Source organism: Lissotriton vulgaris, chromosome 6 (genome assembly GCF_964263255.1).
Source record: "Lissotriton vulgaris chromosome 6, aLisVul1.2, whole genome shotgun sequence".
NCBI lineage: Eukaryota > Metazoa > Chordata > Amphibia > Caudata > Salamandridae > Lissotriton > Lissotriton vulgaris.
Window position 1 is genome coordinate 1,417,109,351 of NC_141694.1, and position 22,972 is coordinate 1,417,132,322.

Below are 22,972 nucleotides of genomic sequence, written 5' to 3' on the forward strand. Positions count from 1 at the left end.
AAATCTGAAGTAATGCCTCTCAACAGATTTTGTCTCAAGGATATGTTTAAGGATACCGTTTTCCTATGGAATTCCTCAAAGATCAAATGTTTAGGGATTTTGTACTCCGCTTCCATTAAAGGAACCATTAACGCTAATATAAATGCCTTCTAAAAATACAATATTTCTGCCATTTCTGCAAAATCGTCCCCTCTATATCTTTCATGGTGGGGAAGACTAAATACAATTAAAATGATATTAAAATATTATTAACTTCTAACTGCAGGTGCATTTTCTCTGGCAACCCCATATCTTCTTCAGATCCATTGACTGTTTATTATCCAAGGTCTTATGGAATAAGCCACCGGCTCGGGTTTGCCTATCCAATCTCAGAAAGCCAAAAACAAATGGCATTGTTAAAATCCCTAACTTTGCACAGTATCATTCCACCTTTACCCTCAAACAGATTTGGTGCTCTTTTGAAACATCACCTTCTACCTCCCCACCTCTCTGGTGTTCTATTGAGCTTTCTCTCCTTTTTTATTTCTTCAATTTTCCCCTATTGCTCGAACACCTAGGTCTATGTCTTCTACCCTTTTGTGTGAAAATGAGTTTCCCTCCGATATGAACACCTTCTCAGCTGTTGTTATTATCTTCTATTTGGTACAACTCTAACCTCACCATAGACCTTCTTCATATGTTATTTCAAAGGTCTCTTCCTTTTGGAAGCACGTATGGCACAAACCTTCCCAGCTCTTTTCTATTTTGACTCCTTTCAACATTGTCCCACTCTTTTTTGGCGGGTTTTCAGATATATGATCCGGAGACCAGGTTTCCGTGGTGGATCTTCTTCTGGCGGTGGCCTTTCAGGCTATTACCACTACTTGGAATAACTATAATAATGTTTTTGTTTTTGCATGGTGGAACTTGAACTGCCATAATCATAGATTGGACACTGCTCACTCATCCACACTACAGATAGCCATTAAGATAGATGTGCTTGGCTGCCGCTGACTTCTTACCTATCAAATCCCAATACCATTAGTATTAGAAATGTGCATGTTTCTAAACCTCCCTGAATCCCTTATATTACACTTCATACTCTTCATTCAATCCCACTACATAGCTCACTGTATACCTCTTGGTTCTTTATTACCACCATATCTTTGCCATAATCTTCTCCTTTTTCTTTTGTCATAAAAACGTTTGTGGTATAAGGGAGTTTGCCCTTTTTATTTTTCTCCTTCTCTGTACAAAAAATATAAAAACACATACATTCTATTAGTTCTATGTTGCAAACTTTATTTCCTTATTATGTTTGGGAGATGTGTCTCATTTTACTAGGCTATGTAATTGTATTTCTTCATTTTCTCGATTTGTCTTCAAAATCAATGACGTTACTACTGTGACATGTCACATCTTTTTGTACATTTCAATCTTTTCTCAATAAAGCATTTTGTTATTTAAAAAGAATCATGTGAAACACATTTTGAACTCATTCTACTAGCTCCTGGTTGAGCTAAGATCTAAAGTAAAAATTATATGAAGCACACACAAGGTCTGTTGGAGCAAGGGTCTGAGGAACTCACCAAGACAGACCCATGTTCACACTCCAGCCAGAGATCTTTGATCCTCCACCTTAACCTGATTAACAGACGTTTCAAATGACTGAAACACAGAGGCAGGCCTCTGTGAGTACAAGCCTAAAACTCTATAACAAGTTGAAACAATTCTGAGGTCAGAAACCTGAAAACCACTGTCATAAGTCACTGGAATGTATTGCTACTTTTCAGAATCAATACTGAGTAAAGTCTTTGGCTTTTACTAACAGGCATGAAGGTTTTAAATATTGAATTTTTAATTTGATAAATGGTAAAATGGAAGATTACAGTGCTAATAATAAATTCACTTAAAGATTTAAAAAACACAGTACTTGCTGATTGATCCCTACGGACTCATGGCTAGATGATAATCTCTGAATCACAAATTACTTTCTTCACCAAGCAAATGTATGCCTCACAGAACAAATCGAGAAAAATGTTTAATAAACTAAGGAAGTTGAACAACCTTTTTGGCAATCCTCTTCCTAAAAACGTATGGCAAGCTTTCTGTGGAAACCCTATTTTTCTTCTTTCAAGATAAAATCACCGAGATCCTATAATCCTTTGACCCCAGCAGTACTGTTTTTCCTGAAACAGCACAGGTGACATCTGGTGTTTGTCTAAGTAATCCTCTTCACCTTAACTTCATCAATATTGGATACATTTGTTTGAATAGACAAATGATTTGTACACTGATGCCTTTGAGCTCTGGCTCTCCAATGAACTCTGGGCCACCACTTTAGGTTCAATAGGTACAATCTACCTTGAGTTTCCAAAAAATCAAATACTGTGTTTTCAGGATATGCAGAATGCAACAGCCCGCCTGTTATTTGGCCAGAAATCATTTTGTCATATATCAGAGCATTTGCATGCCCTACATTAGCTTACTGTTGAGATGCCTGTTCAAAGCCCTCTATTTTTGTCACTGTGCTCTGAATTAGATCTACGTTTTTAGCAACAATATCTCAACCCGATTCAGTGAGGGAGGCAAATAAGGTAGCGAAAGAATGAGAGACTTCTAATATCATTTTGGAAAAAGTGCACATAGCATCATATATTGAATTCATACTTTATACAGGACAGTTATAACAGCACTGTTGGCATAAAATGCGGTGGCAACCCAAGGGGGCTTTGTGCACTTGGTGCTCGTGAAACAAAGAGTGACGGCGCAAGTGACAGGTAGGAAACCACAGCGAAGGACGCAAGGTGACAAGGTGAAGAACAATATATACAAAGGCAATGGTTCGTCATCAATGAATGGAGAACAGATAGTCGTTTGCGAACCAAAGTTGAGAGTGCGCCATGAGTTGCGCTGTATGCTGGGTCATGGTTCTCCGTCCACAGCCAGACTAAAGAAAGGGAGATAAGAACAGTATCAAGAAGCCTAAGGATAAAGTTCAACCAAGAGAGGCAAAATTACCTTATTAAGCTGAAAATGGAGTTTAAAAAGATGGTTACTGATGCAAAAAGGTCGTATAAAGAGAAATGCTGGGTAAATCTGTTAGAATCAATTGAAGCAAAAAATTTGAGACAATTTTGGAAGCTGGTAAAAGCAACATCCGCTCCCACAACAGGAGAAATGAAATGTGTCGTTAGCGAGGCAGCCAGGGAGAAGAATTTAAGGGAACTGTATGGACCCCGAGAACATCAAGGAGCCATAGAGCCACAGCATTGGCAGGCAATAACAGAAGAATTCAAATTAGACTTCACCGAACAGAAGGTAGACACTACAATAAGGAACCTGAAATCAACCCGTACGGCAGGGCCAGACAATCTCCCAGCAATATTATTAAAGTCACAGATAAAGTGGTGGGCAAGATTCCTTTCCCAGTTGCTCCAAATAATATTAGCAGAAGGTATAATGCCAATGAATTGGAAGGGCGCTGTAATTAGGCCAATCCATAAAAAAGGTAGCATGGACGCGCCACAAAATTATAGATTGATAAATCTTCTAGATGTATTCCCAAAAATAGTGTTAAATAGGCTGAACGTTTGGGGTAACAAGTTCTCAATCGTACCCACTGAACAGGGAGGCTTCAGAGAAGGGCATTCCACGATAGATCATTGCTTTGCACTATGGGCAATGGCGCGAAAGTCGACGGAACACAATGGTACACTTTGCTGTTGTTTCGTTGACGTTCGGGCAGCGTTTGATTCAAAAGATCGGAACTGTCTTTGGGAAACTCTTATAAATAAAAACATACCGAAAGACCTGCTGGCTATATTAAAAGAACTACACTGAGGTAATTGGGCACAAATAATCAAGGATACTGAGGGGTCATTAACGCCAAAAATACCCATTGATAATAGCCTGAGACAGGGCTGCGTCCTGGCCCCACAGCTATTCTCTATATTTTTATCTGATTTACCTGCCTGTCTAGAAGTTGAGGGTAGCGCAAGCCCAAGAATAGATCGTAAAAAGGTGTCCTGTCTTCTATACGCGGACGACCTGGTAATAGTAGACCAGACGGAACTGGGCCTCCAAAGAAAGTTGAAATCTTTTAGTGAATATTGTGCAAGGAAACTTTTAACAGTAAACTTGGACAAGGCAAAAATTTTCTGCTTTGGAAAAAAGGTAATTAAATTTAATTGGTTGTTAGGTGATTTTAAATTGGAATCTGTTAATGAATATCGCTATCTAGGGATTTGGTTTGATAAGTCCCTAAACTGGCAAACGCATCTGAAAGCTCAGAAAGTGAAAGCACATACATCAATTTCTGGACTAAAAATGTTTAACCGTGATTACGGGGATATGTCTCACCGACCGCTGCTAAAGGCATACAGTGCCCTGATACCTCCACAAGTACTCTACGGTGCAGAAAACCTTTATTTGAGCGGTAAAGGAGTCTGGGAACTGAAGGAAGGAAAATGCCTGAAAACCCTTATGTCCCTGCCCCAATCAATAATGGTCCAAGCAATAAGAACTGAATTAGGAATAACAGCCTGGGAGGTACAATCACAAATAGCAGTGATTAGATTCCGGAAACGTCTGGAAAATTAAAAGGCCTGAAAGTAGCACAATGGTGTAGAAAAGAGATTCAATGTAGTAATCTAAAATGGGTAAAAACGAGCAGGAAGAAAATGATGCAGGCCTGTGAGTGTATAAAGGTGGTCATGTGCCGAGAATCCCTACGAGTAGAATGCACTAAAAGTGATTTGAAATTTAACGGGCAAGAAGTGTCTAGAAGAACTGACATGGAATACCTGGCTAAGAAAAAATCCGTAGAGTTTATAATGTGCTCTTGGTCTAAGGAAAACTGGTTCCCTTATTTGGATATCTTACCAAACCATTGGTATAGACAGGAGATATTAAGAATGCGAATTGGGATTAACCCGTGGTTGTTAAACAAAGAATTAAAATCAAAAATGTTGGACCACAAAGTGTGCTGCAAGTGTAGGCTGGGCACAAAAGGTGATCTAGTGCACATCCTGTTAGATTGTATAACTATTCTAGAACAGCGTAAACTATGTCTGTGTCCAATATTTTTAAAATATGATATAAGAACGCTGGCACAGGCGGTCCCCTCCTTACGGAAATGCCTACTATCGAAATCGATAGTAGCTACGTTTTTTTACTTGAAGATTGTCAATAAAAGCAAGAAAAGAACTCTGAGTCCTACTGAAGTGTTCCTTTGGGATTATTGTATTGATTGCTATTGTTAAATATACACTGTGTGGAGTGCTTAACCATTGTGCTGTTAGGGATTTATATAAAGGTAGTACAAAGATTCCTAACAATATATGAGTAACAATTTTAGAAATGTTATAAATGAATTATATAGCTTGTCTAAGAGAAAAGGTTGATTTTAAGTGATAATAACTCCTAAAGGGTAGGACCACCCAAAGAAAGTGATGCTTTTATTGGTACCTTCTTTTAAGCTACGTATTCATTGAGTGAACGCTTTATAAATATTGATGTAGAATATTTTAACCTGTATCGACTCTTTAGTAATGCTGTAGAATATTTTAAACCTGTAATTATTTCTTTGCACTTGTTTAAAGACTATGATCTAAATAAACATAACTTTGACTGACTGACAGTGAAGAAAGAACCTGACATTTGTGACTCATTGTTCATGTTTTCTCTTTTCACCACTGCTGGACTGTTTATCTCACATTCAATGTATCAATATATATTGGAGGAATCCCAAGCAACACATAACAGGATTTCAAAATGGATGCTGTATTCCTGGACCTGTTTACTTTGTGGCGCTAACTGTGAGCCAGAAGTAAAAAACCATCAACACTTATGGTCTGCATGAGTGACACTGCCACTGCTGCTATCTGTTCTGTATTTGAGGGAAGGTTGCTTGTTGCTGCCCATTATGTTCCTTTTCTGTCTGAGACAAGGTAGCTTGCACCACCACTTCCTATTTTGTACCTGGAGAGGTGGGGGGTTTATGTTCTTTTTCTGGGTAAGGGAAGCTTCCACAGCTGCAGGCTGTGATGTTTTTCTTCTATGTCCAAAAGGATGCTCACACTGCTGCTAATGCCTGAGCTGTTCCTGATTAGGTCCCGCCAACCAGAATGTGAAAGACGTCTGGTTACGAAAGATCTATTGTGGAACTACTGTCACAGCGCGAAATCGGCAACACCTCACCTCACCTCACCTCACAATTTCATAACATGAACATGCACTTAGCATTTTCTCGTGTGGTCTAACAAAATTAAAATAAGTGTTGCACTTGACATTATTTCTAGAGTGCATTTATTGTAGGACTAGGGAATTTACTTAAACTATGAGCTTTAACTGAATCAAATAAGATATTAATAAATAATCCTTACCTAGTAGATCTGTACTCACTATAAGGTGAACTCGACTCACATAATGTGTGCCTTAATGCACTAATATTTGATATTTAAACATTTGCATAATGTTGCGTATACCCGTGGGTGTCTTGGCGCTGGAGTCTGTGAGATTCTGTACTTAAAAAGGCCAAAAACAGGAGACTAAAGAGGGAGCAAAATTAACCAAATTTTGAGATGTTTTCAAAAAATTGTCAGATGTGACTGGCTTCTTAGGTGCCAGGGCAGCTGGTTCCATAGCTGACAAGTGGAGTAGACGAAGCTTCTGCCCCCTCTCACCGAATTTTGGGTAATTCATTGTTTTGCAGGATGCTGATCAAAGACATCTTCAAGGAACATACCAGGAGAATTTTCGCTTAAAGTACTCTGGACCGGTATGATGAAGAGCTTTATGCTCTGTACAAAGTGCTTTGAATGCCACTCTCTTTTACTTACCAGGAGCCAGTGAAGCTCCATTCATGTGTTCGAGACAAAATTAGACTTCTAAATGTTCTTGAATGCCACAGCATTCTGTACCCTGTTCAGTTTCGTCAGAGAGGCTTACTGCATGCCCAAATAAAGGGCATTGCAGTAATCTAATCTCTACAAAATCAGTGATACAATGGCTGTGTTTTTTGTAGTTCAAAGGGAATAAAAGACATGATTTTTTTTAGTTTATTTAGCATGAAAAAAACAAAAAGAAATTAGCTGATTGGTCTGGTCTGTAAACGATACCCCTAGATTTCTCACTATAGGTACTGGAATTGGGAGGGGGGCCAAGGTCTGTGGACACCAGGAGAGGTTCCAAAATGAGGTGTCCTTCCCAAGGAGGAGCATCTCCATTTTTTCTGAGTTTAGTTTAGTTTGTTTGATCCTCACACCCAGCAGGTGATCGTACAACTCACTGTCCTGGCTAGACTGGACTATTGCAACATGCTGCTCTAAGGCTCGAACAAATCAGTACTCAAAAGGCTCCAACTTGCCCAGAATGCGGCAGATCATGCTCTGGTCGTCCTCCCCAAGCACTGCCACGTCTCCGACCTCCTTCACTGTTTACACTGGCTGCCAATGGCACAGAGAATTTATTTGAAAGCTCTCTGTATTGTCCATAAGATCTTTTTGGGCCTCTGCCCTGGGATTTTGAATGCTATGTGCTCTCCTTATGCACCCACCAAGCTTGCCTCAACGATCTGCATCTGGCCCGAGTGCCTTGGGTACGCAGGGCCAGAGCGGGTGGTCGCTTGTTTAAGGCACTGTCACCTGCCCTTTGAAACTCTCTACCTCATTCTATCCATAGCATCTCTGATCACTGGGTTTTTAGAAAGACTGTGAAGACTTGGCTATACTTCAGTCACTAAGCTGCCTCTGCCTCCCGCTATACTAGACAGTTAACATTGGGACGCCCCATTGCTGGGGCAGCCATGCGCTTTAATAAATATTTTAACATACCATAACAGTTTAAGGCAGTGACTGCTCATCCAGCTAACAATGGCTAAACATTAAATGACATTAACTGTTTATATGATTGAATAGAAAACATCCTCATCTGTGTAGAATGTGATCACTTTAGAAACAACATAAGTTTATATAAAGTGTGCGTTATTGTTTCATATATTACATTAATTAAATGTAAATGTAAATGTAAATGTGTTTCGATTTATATAGCGCAACACTTTAACCCAGGGGTCTCAAGGTGCTTGCTTAGGGAACCCGTCCTGGTATTCCCCTGTGAGATACCCCGGCCGGGTATCCACAAGGTGAAAGCCAGGCATCCCGCTGCGAGGGGCCGTAGTGGAGATTAAGCAAGCTATTGCCCAGAGTCGCAGAGTGTGACCCTGTGAGTCGAGAAGGCACCGGAGCGAGAATTGTCGACTCCGTGGAATTTTGAGCCCGAGACCCGCCGAGGCGGGGAATCGAACCCTGGTCCACGGCCAATCTCAGCTTCCGGGTCTGCCGCCTCGAACCACTGACCCACGCTTCTCCACCAAAATGTAGTTCTTAGACACACATACACATTTACCTTTAAGATATTACTGTATGCCACATGTAATATGAATCTAATGTACTGATATTTTACTTTTATTGGTGTTTAAATGTGCACACACATACTAAAGGTGCACTCTTGCTTTAACACGCTAAGTTGACATTTTAGGCTTACCTTATCATGATGCATAAGACATTGTTTTTCATTTTCTGCTAACAGGAACTATCTTGCAGCTATTCACACTCATTTGAGAATATATACATTACTGTACGAATGATAGAGACAGACAGCCTGAGGAGAAGACCATGATGAAAGAACATGGAGAGCCAGAGCATTAACTGAAAGATTTATTCAGCAATGTTACCACCTAACCTGAGTGTGAGAAGACAATGGCGTTCCCATGTCCAGTGTGGGATGCTTTGCGAATGTTGCAGTCTGCAATGTGAGAATGGCGAAAGACAATGGACTCCTGATGATGCGAACAGAGAAGTTTTACCTGAACGATTTTAGTGTGGATAATTGTAGTCTACACTGTCCAAGGTTAGAGCACTTTTCCCTGGACTTTGAGAGGTTTAGACCTCTATGCTTCCCTTGATTCTTTGCTGAGTGTGGCTTAGGCTGACGCTTACATCCCTGACCTAAGAAGACTATTGCCCAAGCTTCTGGAATGCTGACACCTTCTTGCTAATTTTCATGCATATTCTATTTTCCAATATAGAATTTCTTGATTTTTGAGACTCTTTAGAGCAATAGAACAATCCAGCTCGCTTCGACTTTACTTAAGGTGCTTTAGATTTACCCATGTATAGACAAGAAATCTTGAGACTCCTCCCTGAGCATCAACTACTTTTATTAATCTTTTGTATTGTCATGTCCTTTAGGCTAGTCCTGTCATGTATACCCCTATTGCATACATTTGTCCAATCCACGCGACAATAACGATTCTAAACGTGTGATCTTTTACCTAGTAGTTTGCTCCTGTCTCTTTGACACCAGGTTCTAAGTATTCTATCATAATCCCTGTACCTGACGTACATAACCTTGTCCCCAGGCACAGCAGAATTATTCTGTATAAGGGTCACCACTTTTCATCCTTGGCCAACAGCCATTTGTGCATGATCACACTTGTTTAGAAAAGCATCAGAGATTGTTTTCTAAATGCTTATGATTATTTTCAGAACATCCATGATTGTTTCGAAAACATATTGATTCTAGAAAAAATCCCTTGAGTGACGACTTTAGTATAAAAGTCCCTCACTCCCCCTACAATTAGAGGAGAATTCCTTCCAAGCGGAGACGTGGTCCTGCATGCTGCATCTTCGACACACATTGGTCTGACATCCCTTGCGGGGTGTCATCCTTGACGCAGAGATGGGGTCCTTCGTTCAGGTGAGGGATTCTTTCCTAGGGGTTTCTTGGCTACAGACACACCTACAGACACCCATAGCTACATGCATATACATTCTACACATGTCGATCTAGGCTAGGTACACTTAGGCAAATTACTTAGGGCGCAGTTCAGGAATATGTAAGTACTACTGTTTTTATATGAACTGCTTACGTTCATCTCATTAGCATTATGGTAGAAATGAATCTACTGTTTACTATATTGGTACTAGCAATCTCTTTTGTGTGCTTCTGCCTCCTTATTGTCACAGCACATATGTTTTACACAAGGCCCTCGCTAGACCAATAAATACTTATTGAAATGTCCTAATCACCATCCTGTGTATTTCTGAGAGAAGGTAAGCACAAATGTTTGAGCGAAACGTACTGTACTGTTTTCCACGATCCCTTAGGAATCAGGGTAGTCATGCTCAGTGGTTGCCAGACTGCCTACACCACTGTATCAATCAATCAATCAATAATACTTTATTCGGTTATAAAAAAGATATAACAATAAAAGCACATGAAAATAATCATACATTAAAAATTAAATAACTCTATTTTAAAAACACATGAGTACAAACATAGAAAAGGGCACATCATACACCAGAATCAATTATAATTGATTTTCTGATTCTAAAAACATTTTTTAAAAATACCATAATTGAGACTACGACAAAGATTGTCTCCAATTGCTGAAGGGCCCCAAATGCAGGACGACAAAGCCTCATTCCGGATTCTTTTAAGAGAGGGACAATCCCTTTTTTCCTCTGAGGTATACAAAATTTACAGAAAAACAGAATATGTATAGTGGATTGCTCCGAGGTATCATCACAAGGACATTTACATAAAAATGTTGTCCAATCGTTGACTACGAGAAAACTTAATAATCTATGAATAGAACCCAGGCAAAACCGCGTTAACAGAAATCGATCATAATCTTTCATCGGGAGGTGTAAATACGGCTGAAGACAGAATGTTGTTAAAGGCAGATGGTGTGCCTGAGCCGAGATTTTATTTAGTTTGACACACTGTCTTCGTACTGCTAAATAATTCAGACAAATAGTTTTAAGAGATTTTCTTCTCATTTCAGCCATAGTAGATGGATTATCATAAAATTCAGGGATTCCTACGTTATACAAAAACTTTTTTACGTAGGTTAGCCACCCAAACCTTTTTACCCTTTCCAAGGCCTGGCTGTCAGCTAATATCCCCCTATTAAAATGGGTCTCCTCAGTAATCCATACCCTGTGCCATAAAAGTACTGGTTGAATCTTTATAATATCTTCTATATATGTTAGCCCTAATTCAGTATGGCACACAAAAGAGGAGGAACTTTTAGGGACCGTCAACAAAAATTTTAAAAACATATTTTCTGCCGTCTGGATGGAACCTACTTCTTCATTTCCCCAAATGCCGGCTCCATATGTTGCTACACTAACACATTTAGCCTTGCAGATTTCTAGGAGTTCCTCAACAGGGCGTCTACCAAGTCTCCCACTAAAATTAGAAAGTGCAGATAAAGTTTTAACATAAAGTAGTCTCCTCAATTTGACTGCCTGCACCCATGACCCTGTGGCATCAAACAATATACCCAAATAAGAGAAAGTCTTTGTAAAATCTATCCTCTTATGATCAATAAAAATAGATTTTTTTCTTAGAGCACCCTGGTCCACAGTTCATTACAAATGTTTTTATGTGGTTAATAACAAGACCTCTCTCTGACATATAATTTGCGGAGCTGGTAACTACCCTTTGTGAACCCAGCAGGGTACGCGCCATTAATACCGTGTCGTCCGCATATAATAAAGCGGGAATGGGTCGCTTACCAGCCTCAGGGAGATCTTTACACCTTTGGACTAGTACTTTTTCCATGTCATTTGTATATAAAGTAAAAAGGAAGGGTGCGAGAATGCACCCTTGCCTAACACCACGTTTTACTTCGAAATCTCTGGTGCATTCACCCTTCTAATAAAAGAAATCAAATAATTATCTATGCCCATTTTCTCTAAGGTGGACCACAACTTGTTGTGGTCTACACAATCAAACGCCGAGGTTAAATCGACGAAGGCCAAATATAAGGGTCCCTTTTTGGCCTTAATGTATTTATTTAATAAAATATTTTAATTTAGGTCCTGCTCTATGTTGCCAAATTTTTTCCTAAAACCAAATTGTAGACCGCTAATTACTGTTCCTTCTTCAGGCCAGTTTTGCAGTCTATTCAGTAAAACATGACCTAATAACTTTACTGTCGAATCTAGTAAAGATATGGGCCTGTAACAGGCTGGATCATTTCTATCCACTTTTCTTTTATATAGGTACGAGTATAGACTCATTCCAAGTAGTAACAAAGCCAGATAAGACCGATGCATTAAATACTTGGGTAAGTAAAAGCCCTCATAAAGCAATATTAGCCTTAAATACATCAACCGGAACACCGTCCGGCCCAGCAGTCCTTCCCGCTTGAACACGAGGTAATTGCTAAATTACCCTCATCGAGCCTGAAGATTGAAGCACTGCCTGATTTCATGAAGGATAGGGCCTGGTCCTCCCTATCATCTTGATTAAATAAATCAAGCCCACCATCTGTATGTGTTAACTCTCATCGTGGTATATTTATTTTATCATACAAGAGTGTAAAATGCTTTACCCATCTGTTCTCAGGAATAGCTAGCTCGATTACTGAAACAATCTTATCATTAAGGAATGGGGCATTTACAGCCTTCCAAAAGGCACAGGGTTCTTTAGCAATTGATGCATCATTAAATGCTGTCCAGGCTTCTACTTTTAGATCTTCCTTTCTCACCTTATGGACCCGTTTACACTTTCTCCGTGCCAAGCTTATTTTCTCTCTATCATTCGATTCATGATGCAAAACATGTTTCAAATTTATATATGTCCTGGTACAGTTTGGATTGAACCAGCCCTTTCTGCACTGCTGATTATTCTTTTTCTTAAAACTAACTGTTAGCACAATTTTAATGTAGTCCGTAATTATCACAAAATTGTCAATGACATCCTTCGGCTTTACCTTTTCCTGCAGACACACCTTAATTGCATAATTACAGTTAGTTACCACCCCGGCAAGGAAATCTGAGGTTATTACCTTCGCCCAACTCAGACTGTAACCATTTTGTCTAGATAGAACAATATCTTCTAAGATATCATTTGAGCTATTACTTTTACCCACCGTTTGTCCAAATAACAACAACCCTACACTCTGAGGGAAATAGTCGCTCAGTGCAGTAACATGTTGAAAAAAATCTACAACAATGGACCCATAACAATTAGATACCAAGATAAAATCTATTGTGGAGGCACTACCTTGCACATTAAACATAGGGCCCAAGGAGACTGGCGGGCAGCTTAAAGTTTTGGCAAAACCTAGATCCAACTCAAATATTAAGTCATTTAGACATTTGCCATATAATGTATGAGAGAAATGGGGGAGGCAATGTTCCCTATCATAAGTAAGACCACAATTAGCATTATCCGAATGTCGACACAGGGCAATATTAAAGTCTCCACCCCATACACAATCGTATCTTTGTTCCCGTGTCCAACAATTTATGCATGTAAACTCGGATATCCTTCAGGACACCTTCTCGCATATGACAGGGGATATTATTGTAATAGTTCAAAAGTATTATGGAGCAGGCAGTATTAACCCTCATGCGAATAATTTGATAGAAACTGTCCTCCCTTACCATATCTATTTTCACAAATGAAACTAAATTAGATATATACGTACATAGGCCCCCTTGGCTCTGCCATATTTGGACGCTATAGCATCAGTATGAATGGTCCTATAGCCATTAAGGTGGATTGGTTCAATAACCCAGGTTTCTTGAAGGCTAAAAACATCAAATTGATGGATAAAATTAAGCCATAGTACGTTATTAACTTTCGATTTTAGGCCAGCGATATTCCAAAACAGGTAATTACATTTACCCTTCTCTGTAGGGCCTCTAACAGACGTCATACTTTCTGGTGTTCCAGGCCCCAATATAAGTTCACTTATTGCTGAGTGGGTAATATCAACCATGGTACAGTTTCCATGTTCAAAACTACATGATGTTTTAGCCACTAAGGGATTTACAAGTACTATATTTTCTCGATTTACCACAGTATCACCACCCCTTATACCAGTGACAGCCGAGGAAATCATAAAAATACTATCTATACAGACTGTATCCCTTTATTCCAGAATTACCCTTGATGCAGCATTATTAGGCACATTTTGTCAATCCACCTCTTCCAAGTTCTGTAACATATTAAAACGATTAGAGATGGGTATTCCATAATTTGTACATGGAGGTAACCAGGGTGCTTCTTTTCTCTGCGGACCAGAAACAGATTGACTGGGTTTATAAAAATAGCCTAATGGGACTATATTAATCTGATAATTTCTACATGGTCCATTATATGCCCTACTCACAATTCTCTGTATTAAGGGGCTGATTATGATGGCGGATGGACCTGAGTCCGTCTGCCACCATAGAGTAGGAGGGAACCTCCGCATGGCCTGCGGAGTTCGCTCCTGTGCAATTAGGATGTGACCGCCACCCTGGCAGTCGTATCCTCTATTTTTACCATTGCGGTGGGTGCGGCTTCAAGCTGCATCTGCCGCAATGTTAAAAAGGCATACATTGCATTTGTATGCAGGAAAAGGCAGGCACCGTGCGGTGCCTGCCGATTTCTGCATACAAATGCAGGGGGGTACCATAGCCCCCATGTGCACCCCCCACCCCCCCTTCACCCAGGGGGCCCGCAACGGGCCCCCGCAGTGAAGTTACACATGCTTTTCCATGGCGGAAAACCCGCAGCGGAAAAGCATTTTCAACAGCCCATCCTAATATGGCTGACGTGTCTGAGAGACACCGTCACCATATTAGAGCTTTTCCGCCGCGGTTGTAAGCCAACCGCGGCGGAACAGCTGCGGATGGAAACCAGGACCCACCAGCCATTCATGTGGTGGTGGGTCTTTGGTGGGTCCACTGCGGTTTTTCCGCATCCTCCGGGCCGGCGGTGGCTTCTGCCGGCCCGGAGGATGCGGAAAAAGCGCAATCGTAATAGGCCCCTAAGAGCGGAGTTTTGAAAGTCAAAATAACACAATCTCCCTCATATAATTTATCTCCCCGCCCTATCCAAACCACCCTCTTGGCCATTTTAAATTCACTATCAGTCAGGCCTGTTTAATTTCCCAACCAAGAAAGTGATTTATTTCCCAGGCTTTCCCATGGCTCATTCATCCCTTTATGAAGCTTCAGTACATTAGTAAGTATCACGACATAGGGAGTGACTGCCGGGGGGAGATCTAAATATAACACTAACTTCTCAGGTTCAGGGCCTTTCGGCATATCCACTGTTCTAGTTACACTATACCGCTCATGCTGGTTATCTTTTTGCCCATTTTGTACCATGTCACTTACTCCTCCTGTCCTGTCCAGATGCCTACATCGGGAGCTGCATTTTTTGTTTGGATTCAGGGTTGCACTATGTGTACTAATATTTGTGCTAGGATCTAAAATTACATCCCCTCGTGAGATTTGTGTAGTCTTAAGTTGTGGAAGCTATTAATTTTTCTTATCAAGTTTTATCAGCGTGTCTTCTATTACACCCAATCTGTCACTTAATTTACCTAAAAAGTCCCTAAGAAAAGAATCCAATGCCTCCAATTTATTTTTAACTCTTACAACTTCAGACTGCAGCCGTGCATCGGTACTAACTAACGCTTTCTCCCTTGCACATGTCTTGTTACTTGTCAGTATCCTACCCCTATTTGTCCCTTTGGCTTGAATTGTATTTGCTGTTTCCCTTTTATTTATAATGGGTACCTTATCCTTATCCTGGTTAACAAAAAGTTCTCCCTTTCAAGCAATAGGTACAGTACCTTTTAAATGTCCACCAGAAGCAACCTAGAGACGTGGCCCAGCCCAGCCTCTTCTGGCCGCTGACGGGCGCGGACGGGCCCACCCTTGGCCCGGGCTTCTGTAGTCCCCAGTGAGCCGGCAGCTACCGCAAGAAAGCCTCCACTAGCGGCGCGTGGAACAGAGTACAGAGCCAATTCAGTGAGCAACAACAGGGCTGGCAGGTAAAACAGTTCCCCCGTAGTAACAATTGAGATGGCAAGATTTATGACAATCCCGTGCAGCGGGAGGCGCCCCGGTGTTTTAAGCACCTCCGGGCGCTGTGAGATGACGTGTGCAGTGTGACAAAAATGGTTCAGCACACCATATAATGTACAATGACAGTATCAATGAGGTCAAAAATATCAATAAGCCATGGTGTATTCTTTTCTTGCTTTATTTCAAATCTTCACATACAAGCAGCCAACGCGTTTCGTCCGAAGGACTTCTTCAGGGCGAAAATGATAAGGTACTGTTTGGTGTTCTGGACTTTAACAGTAAAAAGCAATCTCCAGGCACCAGTCTCCACGAACTTGGATGGCAAATATACTTTTGTTCTGTGATGGACTGGTCAAGTTTTTGTGATAAATATATTCCAGCAAAAAGAAAGGATGTCAAAATACACATCCATGAAAGGTGATGTCAATATTCACCTTCGCTATATCTCTGTTTCCTGCGGTCTCCTCGGTCGTCGTCTCGGAAAGGTAGTTCGAGAGAAACAGCAGGGCTGGCAGGTAAAACAGTTCCCCCTGTAGTAACAATAACGATGGCAAGATTTATGACAATCACGTGCAGCGGGGGGCGCACCGGTATTTTAAGCGCCTCCGGGCGCTGTGAGATGACGTGTGCAGTGTGCGCCACTGAAGAATGCCGGATGATGTAGTCCCCAGTGGCCCGGCAGCTACCGCAAGAAAGCCTCCACTTGCGGTGCGTGGAACAGAGTACAGAGCCGCTTCAGTGAGCAACAGCAGGACTGGCAGATAAAACAGTTCCCCCGTAGTAGCAATAGCAATGGCAAGATTTATGAATACAGGGGGGGGTAGTGGCAAAGTAGAGCTAGCTGGTCTAACGGCTGACATATCCTGTGGGGCGTCCGGAAGCAGTTGGGACACCAAGCACTCAGTTTAGGTCATCCAAAACAAGCAGATCCTGGGGAATTAGTAGGAACTACATGACAGTAATGCTGTGACTGAACTTCTTGTTTTCTTGATACAGGTATGCCTAAACCTTTTAGGAGGTTGGGTTTCCCAGTTGTTATTCTATATCTTTATAGTATGGTGCTAACTGTTGTGCATCTAAACTTGATTATTAATTTGTAATAAATCTTCTTAATCATAGCTAATGATTCTTGGTCCTTATTGTGTAGCCAAATGGGTTACACTGTTAATTGAAACTGGTTGATTAAATGTTAACTCCCATTACCTCTCAGTTGGGGAAAAAAGTCCATTGGAGGACCTTTGGTAAAAAAGTGTGCCCAGAGAGTGCTGGATGACTACTAAGAACTTTCAGTGGGCTTACAGTTCACCCATTGCTTCTCGTTTTATGGCTTTATTGTTACTCCTATCTGCTTTCTTCTTATTGAAAGGCTTGCCTTCCTCTTCTTGTGTTTATCCTTCCTTTGGCACATAGCCTCTTTGCCATCCTTTTGCTTGGCTTACTAGCATCCTTCCACTGCTCACTTTTAAGGAACTACTTTTTTTTGGCTAAGTACTCCAAGAGAGTGCATGTGTGTTTCCAGCTCTCTCCCTGTGTGGCAATCTCCTACAACCCATCCTTCAAGCCACTCTTTCTCACTCTGTGCTTCTCCTCACCAAACTTCCCCACTGCCTACAGCTCAATAGAAAGGAAAAAGAGTGGCTGCATCATTTTGCAGACACGTGCATGCATTTTGCACATGCTTACAAAATAGTGTGGTTAGCTTTTTGGTTTTTCTTATTTCGCCATTCTGAACAGCATACAAGATTCTAAAGAGCATGGCTAAAAACCATTGACAAAGTTGGTAGGTCTCAAAGACTAGGTATATTGGTTTGCCAATGCTTGATAACTCATTAACTCAGTTCAGTAGCAAGAGGTTTTTCAGCCTGAGCAGCCATGGCTAGAAAAGTTCTTTTCTGAATGCCACATTTTGGAAAAAGAATTAACAAGACAGTAAACCGAGCAGCTGGGATAAAATACTATTGAACAGGATCAGCACCTAACATCAACTGAACAGTGGAAAAAAACACTCTAGCTGAGAGCAAAGAATAAAACCTCACCAAACTGGAAGATGGCAAACTTACTGGTATCTCTGAAGGTCATGCAATACTGTGCATTATGTAATTGTTATTAAAAGACTTAAAGAATGAGCAGGGGTGACTAATACTGCTTTGAAATGGATCCACTCACTCCTCATCGCTTGTAGCAAAACAGGTCTGGTCTCCTTAGTCTTACCTATACACAAAGCTGCATGCAGAGCGCTTCAGTGGTCATATTTCCCCAAGCATTGTTCAATCGTCCCCTCGTCACCAGCAGACTGGACTACGGGAACCCACTCTACGCAGGAACAACAACCAAGCTCATGATGGCTGCAATGCATCCAGAACACCATGGCACGACTGGTCCTCGACGTCCCACGACGCAGCCACATCACACCCCACCTGAGAGACCTGCACTGGCTCCCCGTCGACAAGAGGATCACCTTCAAACTCCTCATCCATGCACACAAGGCCCTCCACAACACCGGACCAGCATACCTCAACGACCGAATCAGCTTCTACACCCCCACCCGCAGCCTCCGCTCTGCCAAACTCGCCCTCTCCACAGTTCCCCGCATCCGCAAAACCACCGCCGGTGGCAGATCCTTCTCCTACCTCACCGCCAAGACCTGGAACACTCTCCCTACCGGCCTATGACAGACCCAGGACCTGCTGGCCTTCAGAAGACGTCTCAAGACCTGGCTCTTTCGATCAGTAGCAGCCCCCCCCCCCCACAGCGCCTTGAGAACCTCACGGGTATGTAGCACGCTATACAAATTGTATTGTATTGAATTGTAGTGGATGGGAATTTGGGAACCAAATTGTCATGAGTCATAAAAATGACTCAGGTCGTCTTTCAAAGTATACCAAATGTTGAAAGCACATATATCAAAGGATGCAATTAAGTTTTTTCTGTTTTTGCAATGCTAAAATTGAAATCTGTAGATGGTGGATCCACATTTGAAACCTAACCATTGAATGGCCAGGAAGTCTTTATTCTTCTAGGAACACTTCTGAGGAAGGGAAAAACCTGAGGACCATTTTTATGCAACCAACATCACACATCAGAAACATTTGGCTTCCCAAGAAATGTTTAGCTAGTTTATAAGGACGGAATAATCAGGCTACTGCACAATATCTAAATTTTGAGGAAATTAAATCATGTGCAATGGTGCGCGCGGCTTAGATGCTTGCAAGATGGCCACTGGCTAATTGAGCTCCCATTCCCTGGTCCGGATTTTGTTTTATTTCTTTGACCGGAGACACATTTGGCCTTTCCCCATGGAAGCAGAATGAAGCAGGAAGGAAGGCGAATTTGGTGGTGAGTGCTCTTTGGTGTTTTGGGCACCTGCCATCACATAGCCCGCTCTCCTGCTTTCACCTGTGGCAGATCATGATAGGAATCTGAGTGCTCACTCGCTCCCTGCAAGGTTGCTCCTTCTTTAAGGTGCATTCTTGGGTCCTGCTCACCCAAATAATGGCCAAGTCATTGGAAATGCTCTAATATGTCTTCCTGAGGATTTTCCCACCTGTATTTCTCAGTTCCTCACTCTACAGTAAATCTGCTGTGGCAGGTCATATCACTCAGCCTTGTGATATCTCCTCTACTACAGTTGGCTTGCTTCTCATAGTTTTGGTCAGCCAGTCCGGACATTGCAGTCACTTCCTATTCCCACTTTACTGCTGATTGCACTTCTCTTCATACTGCATATGTACCTCCAATATGGCAGACGGAGGCAATACTCCTTCGAAGAATGGTTCACACTCCAATGTCACCTCAATTACATGCAAGGAGAATCCAGTGGGAGGAATTAAAAGACTTACAAAAGACCCGACTTCTCCTAGGATATCTCTCCTCCCAATGACCATGGAGGGCTTAATGGATAAACTCCAAATGTGGAAACCTTTCATGTTTGAAATCACTGCTAGTATTCAACATCTTGAAGACAAATGGTCTTCCCTCGAGTCTAGGTTTCAGATACCTAAGATCATATTGCTGAGTCTCGGGCGCAACTTCAAAAGTAAACACAATGGTCAAGGAAATTGCCGCCCTCAAAAGACAAACGGGCGATTTAGAAAACTGAAACAGGCATAACAATTTTTGTGTTTATGGTATATCAAAGGGAGCTGAAGGGGGTGATATGATTGCCTTTATACCTAAAATAGTCGGTCTCACCAGAGGTTCTCACCAGCAGTGAAGGGCCCAGACTCTCCAGCATAACTTCTACTCCCAAACTTAGAGAACTTATCATCCGTTTCCTCTAGTATAAAGACATAATGCAGGTTCTTTGTGCCTCCAAGCAACAGAAGCAGATGAGTTGGTCTGGTCACAGGATTTTCCCCTCACATATGTTGCTCCAGTCACAGCTGCTAGTCACAAGGAATTCTTTGATCTACACCCCTCTTATATGGCATTGTCCACCCATGTATATTCAAGATCAATACAAGGACAGTACAAGCTCTTTCGACTCTCCAGCTGAACTTAAGGAATTCATCCATCTTCATAAAAGAGAAGCCACAGACATTTTCACTAGGCTGATATTATTTCATTGTTGCCTCTATTTTCTCACTAATTTCGTCTTTCCTTCTCTCCCCCAGATCCCTTGTCTGTTGCTATTGGCATTGTTTAATTTGTTCATTGTTCACATGTTATTTAGTCTCCTTTCAATTGAATGTCCATCCCAAGTCTCCCCTCCTCAATGGGTAAGACTTCCTTTAATATTTTACGCATGTCCTAGATTGCTGTATTCTGCTTCTGTCCTTACCTCAATTTCTTCTTTTCATCTTGGGTCACCTGCGTATAACAAATTCATTTTTCTAGGACTGGGTGTTCCAGATGCTCCATCTTCCATGGTGCTTCTCTGTGCTTCAGCTCCAATTTTTCCTTCATCTTGAATTTTCCTTCTATGGTTCAGGTCCTTTTGACTTTTTGCCATACTTTTCTGGTGTTACTTCTTTTCGGTCTTCTTTGGACTAAATCCTTGATCTTTTTTTCCCTTCCCTCCCTGTTATCATCCTTTATTTTTTAATAACATGTTTCCATGTTCTATTTTGATTAATTGGATGGTGTGCAGTTATGCTTTAATGTTTTTTACTATTTTTGAATAGGTTGATGTTTTGTAAACTGTCTACCAATTCTCTTTAGTAATAGACTTAGAATTGATTCATTTAATGTCAAAGGCCTTTGGAGCCCACTCAAAAGACAAAGAGCACTCACACATCTCTCTAAACCCTCTTGTAATATTGCTATTTTACAAGAAACTAATTTTTGGGAAAAAGACGTTCATATGCTGACATAAAATTTGTGTGATTATTTTATTTCATTAAGCTTTATCTGTTAATATCTTAAGCAAGAAGCTGATGTGTAATAACAGATGGCTTCATCGAGATAAGATTAATAGGTGCTCCTACTCCTTTCTTTTTTTAATGTATATAGGCTTAATGGGGTTGACATACACATCTGACACTCACTTTCAACAAAACTTATGTTAGTCTTGAATGTCAATCTTGTCTTGGGTGGTGATTATGATCAACTGTTTGACCCCTTTCTAGATAGAATATCTGCTTTGAAATACATCCCAAACAATATGCAAAAGGCTTTTCCTAGAACATAGTTGTTGCATGGCGTCTCTATAACTCCAATTTTTTAGAATATTCCTTAGTCCCCCACCCACCATTCCTCCTCTAGAATAGATTATATTTTACTATGTAAAAATATCACATAAAATTTCAATCCATCCTAATCTCTGATCATGCCCCAGCGATAATTGATCTAAAGTCTACCCATTTCCCTTCCTGCACCATAAGGTGGTGTTTTAACAACTGGCTGCTACAAGAACCGCAGTTTGTCACAGGATTTGAGCTCTAAATTTTCTAATCTTCTGGTGCCCCAAATCCTATTACTTAATCAAACACCTTCTAGTCTCCGACACTATGGTTGGCTCTTTATCAGAGGCCATGATGTGTTTAATTCCTAAAAAAGAAAAGGATCTGGCTGAGTACAAAAATTACAGACCAATTCCCCCATTAATTTATGTTGAAAATTTTTCTCAAAAATGTTGGTGCTCCGTGCAAACTAGTTAAATCCTTCTCTCATCGAAAATGAACAGTCCTGTTTTGTCAAAGGCCGAAACAATTCCGACAGTTTGTGCACCATCCTAAATATTATTTATGGTGCCTCTAGGAGAAAAGTCCCTTTAGCAGCAGTCACTTTATACACAGAAAAAGCTTTTTGGTTGCATAAATTGGGAATTCTTCTTCAAAACACTTAAATGGCATTGTTTTGGTCCCAGATTTCTGCAGTATGTTAAAATTCTCATTACATCCCCTTCCACCTCGGTATTCAATAACAGCCTTCAGTCTCTATATTTCCCCCTCACTAGAGGCACCAGACATGGATGCCCCTTATCACCATTACATTTCATCCTTGTTTTGGAACCATTCTTGGACACCTTATGTAGATCCTAGATTCCAAATGGCTATACTCACAGACATTTAAATATTACATTTAATGCTTATGCAGATGACATATTGATTTCTGTTTCCAACCCACTTACCTCAATCTCTGAGTATCTTCGACTATTGTCTTACTACTCTTTGGTTTCTGGATACCGATTTAACATCGACAAATCTGAAGTAATGCCTCTCAACAGATTTTGTCTCAAGGATATGTTTAAGGTTACAGTTTTCCTATGGAATTCCTCAAAGATCAAATGTTTAGGCATTTTGTACTCCACTTCCATTAAAGGAACCATTAACGCTAATATAAATACCTTCTAAAAACACAAGATTTCTGCCATTTCTGCAAAACCGTCTCCTCTATATCTTTCATGGTGGGGTAGACTAAATACAATTAAAATGATACTATGAAGACCAGGTGGCTGAAACACGTTTGTCAGTTTGTTTTTCGAGTGCCATGAAAAATAAATACTTGGAGTGCCGCTCGCAGGCGCGGACATTGGGCGAATCAACCTTCCATTTTTCCACGATCTGACAGTGTCTTATTATTGAATACCTGCAAAGTGAGGGGCAGAGTACTTTGGGAAGAGCAGCCGGTTCGGGAATGCGAGGACCAGCGGGCCTTGCCTGCCATCA